Source organism: Anolis carolinensis, chromosome 4 (assembly GCF_035594765.1).
Source record: "Anolis carolinensis isolate JA03-04 chromosome 4, rAnoCar3.1.pri, whole genome shotgun sequence".
NCBI lineage: Eukaryota > Metazoa > Chordata > Lepidosauria > Squamata > Dactyloidae > Anolis > Anolis carolinensis.
The window spans coordinates 195,073,814-195,081,406 of NC_085844.1; the positions used below are offsets into that span (position 1 = coordinate 195,073,814).

A 7,593-nucleotide genomic window follows, 5' to 3' on the forward strand; every position below is an offset into this window, starting at 1 on the left:
CTTGGCTTGGAACATGAATTTTTCCATTTTGTAATGTTGAGCTATATTATGAATCAAGCACTATTTTCCTGAGCAGTTCTTCCCTAACTCATAATATAACATAAATTAAATTTCTGAGAATGGACAGGTCATCATGTACATCATTGCTACACCCATGCTTGTCCTGCTTGCCGTTGTTGCTGGTTTTCAAGAAAGGGAAATTGCTTATTTTTCCAAAGGGCATTTTGTATGCCAGTGCTCGAACGGGAGAGAAAGCCAAAATATTGTCTAAGCTGCAACGAATGCAGCAGGGCTCAGATTCATTTCCACATACAACCCTACCCACTTCCCACAGAGTGCAAGATTTGCTGTTTTGCTGGACTAAGGACTGAAAGGGTTGAGGCCTTGGGCCTTCTTCATTAAAAGGAGGAGGATGCCATTTGCCAGCCCCTTCAGGCTTCCCTGATACTTCTCATTGTAGGTGTAGCTGGGATGATAGTGGCAGATCGGGTTGCTGCAACAAAAGCAAATTGCTGTGAGCTGTCCCTGTTGTAATGTGGAATATTTCTGAACTTCTTCCTAAATTGGACAATCAAGACCTATCAACACAATTACCTGCACTGCGGACATTCCCTGGGGGTGTATGATGAGCATTTAAATTCTGATAGTTGCTGCTAATGCACTACATATGCCAAGGTTTGAGCGCCTCTGATTTAGAGAAGTAAGGCTCAAGTTGGCTTGCTTCCCTAAACTATACTCATGATAAATCATAATTTGGACATTAGAAACTGTGATTGGTATTGAAGGCAAGGCTTCCTATCCCCTTGAGACCATTGCAAAGGGGAAGGTCCCAGCAGCCTCAGAAGCATTTGCTTAACACTATAGTTTAAAGTTACACCTGAACACAGACAACAGTATTTTGTCAGTTCACACCTGAAAGCTTTCCACTATTTGTGACAGAACTCTAAAAATCTGTAAAACAAACTGACACTTTTAAAGAACTGGAACAAGAGTGAAAACACAGGAATGTAATCGTTGAGGAGGAACATTAATTGGTGAAGTACTCTGAGACAAGTTTTATCTTCCCATAAATAAACTTTCAGTCCAAACAAATCTTCGACTTCTTTGTCTGTGAGAGAAGGAGAGAGGAAGAGCTGAAGAGATGTTGTCAGTTCAGAGGGAAACTTTCTTTCCTTTTCTTTCCCATTCTTTCTTTCCCTTTCTTTGCTGTATCATAGAAAGATGGAGGTGGTGGGGGAGAGGGACTGTTTACATAGTGAGATCACAGCCAAAGCATCCTCCCAGCGAGTTAATCTTGGAGGACAAGTAAGTTTAACTCTTTATTTCACCGCTTCCTCACTTGCAAAAAAGAACAAAGCTTTCATCATGATGGCAACCTGCACACCATAGATTAAGCTCTGTTAAACCCCAAATCTGCTGGAGAATTTTATGATATATCCCACTCACATTTTAGAAATTGGCGGCAAAGTTTCCAGTTTGGCTGTGGCCACTGTTTTTTATATAGTGACTAGGGCTGTGTCAACACTGGCCGCTTAAGCAAGAGTTAGTTCACTGTGGTGCTGTACTGACATCTAGCCAGGCCGAGACTTATTAGCCCAGCTGGACCATTCTCTTGTGGATTGCATTTCGCCACTGCTCCACACTGACTATGGAGCTCCATGCAAGCTAATGTCAGAACAGGGTGCTTGCACAATCAGCAAGGAGTGGATGGATCAACTATCCCTTATTTTCCTGGTTTCCTCGTTCTGATATCAGCATATATGATGCTTCAAGTGAGCTCATTGGTGGCAGGGAGAGGTGGCAGCAACATGGGGACAAGCCCACAGAGTGGAGCTATAGGATGAACATCTACCTGTTTTAAGATGGCCAGGCCTCACAGCTTCTTCTTCAAAGAAGGCAGGGTGAGAGATGGAAGCCAGCTGGCAAGGTATATTGCTAACAAAGTTAATGCCTTGGCTTCAAATGGCTTAGACTGAGATCCCAAACAGAAGACTCCCTTACTCCCTGTGGCTTCTCATTGTGGTTACTGTGTTTTGCAGCTGCCTCTCTCGCTAGATCTCATGTTGATGCTCTGCCTCATTCCCTGGATGCCTTTCAGCTTGCCACTCACCTGCTTCCTACTGGATTGGTAGAGATTCTGAGATATTTGTTATCACTTACTTCCTCCTTCCTTGCCTAGGAATTCCCAGGTATGGAAGAAGTTCCCTTGGCTATAATGAATTCTAGTAGAAAGAGTGGAAAATGTGATTCAAAGCCGATCATGAAGTTGTCAGTGAGCTGGAGAGAATGCAGGAAACCCAAGGGAGGAATGAGAGGAATTATTCACTGTCCGCTTGGCTCTTGAAGTCAGGAGGTGTCTGAAAACAGCAGGTTGAAGCCGGGCTGGCGGTAGGGCCTATGGGGAAAACTGCAGCCCAAGAGAATGCAAACAGGCTGAGCATGGAGTTCATCTCTCCAGAGATCCAGGTTTCTTCTTTTACTATGCTTTCACTCATTTCCTTGAGCTGCAGTCAGATATTTATTTAACCTTGCAACTGAACTAAACTGAGAATGCCAAGTGCTGGAGCTGCAACTGCTCTTGCTGATGCTGTGTTTACATACACACAGGCAGACATTTGTTACACTCTCTCATGTGTGCACATGTTCCATACACACTCACAGAAAGTTGGATTTCATTCATGCATGCCTGTGGAATATACCCGTAGGCTCTTCAGCATCTGAACCTCTGTTTTTGTAGCTATGCTGCAATCCGCCTCAAACCATTAGGAAAGGTGGGTAAGAAATAATAATAATAATAATTCTCCCAAGCAATTTTGAACATTAAAGTCAGCAGTCAGGATTCATTCATATATAATCAGTACAAAAAAGCTAACAAGAGGTCTAATACATATACCCACATAGAGTGTAATATTTGCAAATGGCTATGACAAGATTTAGCTTAGTTTAGAATGAACATATTAATTTGCTGTAAATATATTTTCACTTTTGAACATGTTCCAATGTAGTCTTAATTTCCAAGTTGCAGTAATCTGATGGATTGATATGAAATGCTTTTGTTTGGTTTTCCTCATTTAGATAAAGGCACATATTCAAAGAGAAGAAAGATGCCATCTGAGTCTAGTGTTTCCAAATTAGGAACCTATACCCTAAATCTCACCAATAGCAGTTATGTCTTTAGCAATGTAGTTCTCTCACCCTATTCTGCCATAATCAGTTCTGCCTTATTGACAGATGGTGCAAAATTGCATTGCTTATTTTGAATAAATTATCTGAAAAAACAATAGGTGTTGAGCATTGCATTGATAAAAACTAGAGAAAAGAAAACCTGTTTTTGAGTAGACTCTATTCTGTTTATCATGTTGTACTATCTCACTAATGGTCAAAGTACTGATTTTGCCACCAGGAGTGGAGGGAAGATCCCTCTTTTTAATAGAGCTTGGAAATTATACCTCAGGGACTACAACTTCCAGAAACCTTGTATCTGGTATGACCAGTGGCTGCCATCATGCTAACTGATAGTATGTTGTTTAAAAAGTGGGGAAAGCTTTGCTCTTGCTAAATCAGCCAAGTCTGTTCATACTAAATTATCCGGATTGTTCTGTGGAGCAGTGGAATGTGATGCAGGGGGGGGGGGGGGGGGGAGGGGAGGCAGCATAATCACAGCAACACTTTGGCTATGAGCAAAGAGTTGCATTTGACTTCAAACAGCTTTCACCTGTGAGAGCCAAAAAACAAACAACTGAGATTTATTGGAGGGAGGCCATCAGAACATTCTCCACCTTGTCTGATGTGCTAGAGAAAAAACTGCTTTTTTCTCAAGAGCCAAGAACAAACAACTAGCTGTAAACAGAGACTTCCAATAAGGAAGGAGCAGAAAGGGTCAGCCTAGCAAAAGCCGATCAGGACTTTCTTCAGTAATTGCCCAAGGGCAAGCAGAAGACACCGACCAAAACTCAATTCTGATTGAGTCCCAGTTTCAGCATATATTTTACAGAGGAAAAAGGGTTTGGTGTGCAATGGCAGAAGGGGATAAAGTGGAAGCATCTGTTGCGGCATGCTGATGTATTTTTCCTGGTGTCACCAGTAAAGACGAAATATTCAGATTCCTCTCATCTTGTGCTGTCCTGCCATCTTCTCAGTGTTCCTTGAAACAGTCTCCTATGATGCATGCCCACCTCCATTTAGACCCTTGTTTTCAATGCCAGTAGCGCAATCTGGTCTCTAACTGATGTTCCACCCTTCAGTCCATTAAGTAGCAGCCAGCAGGAATTTAGCTTACCCAGTGCCATGACACAGCTGGATCCTGACTGAAAGGCACGCATTCCTTCTACATTATAGATGCATTCTTGATTGTGTGTTCTTGCATTGCAGGGGGCGCGGGGGCTGATGGCCCTTGTGTCCTCTTCCAACTTTGATTCTATGAATCTTTCTGAAGTCCTGCCAGTGATAGTGATGGGATTGAGAGAAAGCCTTCCTCAAAGGATCTTAAAACTTTGACTGGCTCATATTGGGAGACCTAGTACCTTATCAGACACAGCCTCCTGTGTCTTCTCCCCATTTTTCCACATTGCCAAAACGGAATCCCATGGAGCCCATCACATGACGCAGGCCAACTTCTGGTAGGACTCCATGAAGGGAGGTAAAACATACTCCAGAGTGGATTTGGAGGAGTCAGGTGTTATCTGACTCCTTGCTGAAGAACATGAAGAGAAAATGGGAAAACCATGTGGGATGGGAGGCCAATCCTGAAGATAGGGAAAAATGGAAGGGAATGGTAGGTTTCCTCCACTTTCTTCCTCTTTCCCCCTGCCCATCTGATGAGGTCCCTAGACTGCCATTTTGTAGGGTGCAGCATAGCATAGCAGGTCTACATGTGCATGTATGCTACATCTCTGACTTCAGAAGGCCACCCACATGGTCATTTCCTACTTCATGAGGGACAGACAGGATCTCAGAAGTCTTTCCCCATAGCCAGAAATGAATTGGTTAACGTATCACTGAAACCCAGATCTCAGTGGTGATATAATAATAATAATAATAATAATAATAATAATAATAATAATAATAATAATAATAATAATAATCTTCATCATCATCATCATCATCATCATCATCATCATCATCATCATGTTGTTTTTGGCTGTCAGCAGATGATTCTGAGATCTTGCCTGCTCCCACTGAAGTAAGAAATGGCCATGTAGGACATTTAAGAGGCTGTTCACTGCACAACCTAAGTTGGTACTGAACAGATAAGTTAGTTGCTACAGGAAATGCTAACTTCCACAGCACCCTACAAAGGATATATGCACAAATAAGGGAAATGTATGTGTGCATGTTTCTATCAAGACACCAGCCAGAGTCTTTAAGATACTCCAAGGACAATAAACTGTGCATCTTCTGTAACATGGTCCTTCACATTGGCAAAGAGAATAAGATAAATCTTGGCATCAAACATGGATATAATGCAACTAGGGTAGCAGAAACTGTTCCAGTGGGTTCTATTATGTTTTGAGCCACCACTACATTCCCAGAAAAAGAGGGAAACAATGTTGATACATGCAAACTGGAGTAAGAAAAAAATCTATCCAGGTGTTAAGACTTTCTTAAACAAGGAAAGAATGTTATTTCCCTTGGGTCCCAGAGCAACAATAGTGCTTTTATTTGAACCACTTTCTGTACCAAGCTTTTTTAAAAAAATATTATTATGAAACCTTTTAACAATCCATTTGAAGTTAGAGGTGGTCACTTTACAAAGTGTCTGCATAGAACAACATCTGGGGCCAATCCCTGCTGTGTGATTAACTGTTGATTTGCCATGGGGCATAGCTGTTTGAAACATGTTGTTTAAATGCTCAGCTAAGATTATTAAAAACATTAAGAGTGCTGGAGAAAACCGATGGTGTAATTTCAAATTTGTCAGATAATCAGTGGCACTTCTGAAGGCACTAAGAGTTGTTACCTGTTTGAAGCTAAGCTGTTCTGAACTTGTACCAATGCAACTTAGCCAGAGATGCCTGAATGTGTAAATACTACCAATAAATACCACCAATTCTATCAGTTCTTAAAGGATAAGCTGACCTTAAGTTATTACGATGAGAAACACACTCCCCTTTCCTTCCCTTTCCCATACTGAATAATGCTTATAAATGAGAGCTTGAGAATGTCACTTTTTCAAACTACATATTCCAGAATTTTATTTGACATAATGGCTGAGGGATTCTGGAACTTCTTATCCAAGCAAGGGTTGCCAAGGACCACATAGTCTCTGACTTCTTATCTGTCTTCCATTATGAGGTTCTGTGTCTATTCTGAATAATAGTCATGTCAACAGGCCTCCCCAAGTGATCCCTAAAGAATAGGAGTGGAACACAGCCTCTTGGTTGCCCATTGGGTATTTTCTTTCCCCCCTCAATAAAAAAAAGGCTGAGGAGGATGGATGCTTGGTGGTATTTTTCCTGGTGTGGTCCTTTAGGGAAAGGAGTGAAGTCACCAGACTTGCTTTCTTGGCTTCTGTACCACACCCACCGCCGTGGGAGCTCTGCTCAATGCCTAGGAGCAAGGATTAAAACGCTTGTGTACCCGGCACCACACCTTTAGGCAGGCCGGCTGTTGCTGAGTTTATGGTCCTTTACCTCTAGAAGGGCCTTCCAGGAAACCTGCTTTCCAGATTCAGCATTTCTGGGAATGTGGTCACATGATAGTGGACAGTGGAGACTTGTTAATAGGTCATTGCTTCAATATGCTAACCCGTTCGTTGCCAAGGTTGTTTAACAATTACTGTTGGAGAAGGTGAGCTGTGAATATCTTGGCCCATAAAGAGAGGAGGACAAGATGTAGCTGTGTATTGTGGGAAATGTGGAGGAGGGGGAGTGAGGGAAGGGAAGTGTCCCAACTGGCAGGGTTCACATGTCTGAGGCTTGTTTCCAGCCCAGACCTGATGGGTTAAGCCACCAGCCAAGGGAACTGTTTTCTAAGGTCAACAAAAGCTGCACCTGCCCACAGGCTCCTGTGTGAAGCAGGCAGCACAATCAATGGCTTGTTCCTTTCATAAGTGCTGTTGGAGCACGATGCCCAGGCCTTGAGCCAAAGTGCTGATCGCATAAAATATTATTTGTGTTTTAAAATTCCAGTAATTGACTATGCACCATTTTTTTCCAAGCTCCGTGCCAACAGCAGTAAAATCAAAATCTGTCCCAGGTTATTTTCATCATGCAAATTCCCATTTCTGTAAACAGGAGTAAATGGCAAGGCCCACTGCTTCCAGCAGCTGGAAGGGCCTCTGGCAGCACGACATCCTGCGTATGGAAGGAAAGCAATCTCATTACTTCTCAGAGTAACAGAGGATAACACAAGAAGAGAGGAAGATACTCAGTGGACAGAGATATGGCTGGAGGGGATGATAGCTCATCTCTGTCATCATCCAGTCCTATTCTCTACAGGTGGCATAGCATCACACAGCTTTGTCTCATGTAGCATAATAATCCAGATCTTCCAGAAGTTACTTTTGGGTAGGCTTGTGCAATTCAGCCAAAAGGCATGCCAATTCGAGGTCCATTTACAGCTAACCCCTCATTCTGTTTACCGGGAAGTTAC

General features: G+C 42.5%; 1 long non-coding RNA gene across 1 annotated transcript; it reads right to left on the bottom strand.

Moving 5' to 3' along the window:
- Nucleotides 1-3,957: 3,957 nt before the first annotated feature.
- LOC134298411 (uncharacterized) lies at nt 3,958-7,300 on the bottom strand. Its single transcript, XR_010005474.1, has 2 exons — nt 6,079-7,300; nt 3,958-4,437 (listed from the first exon to the last, which is right to left on the bottom strand). It is a non-coding gene; the product is annotated as an uncharacterized LOC134298411 (long non-coding RNA).
- Between the last annotated feature and the right edge of the window lie 293 nt (nt 7,301-7,593).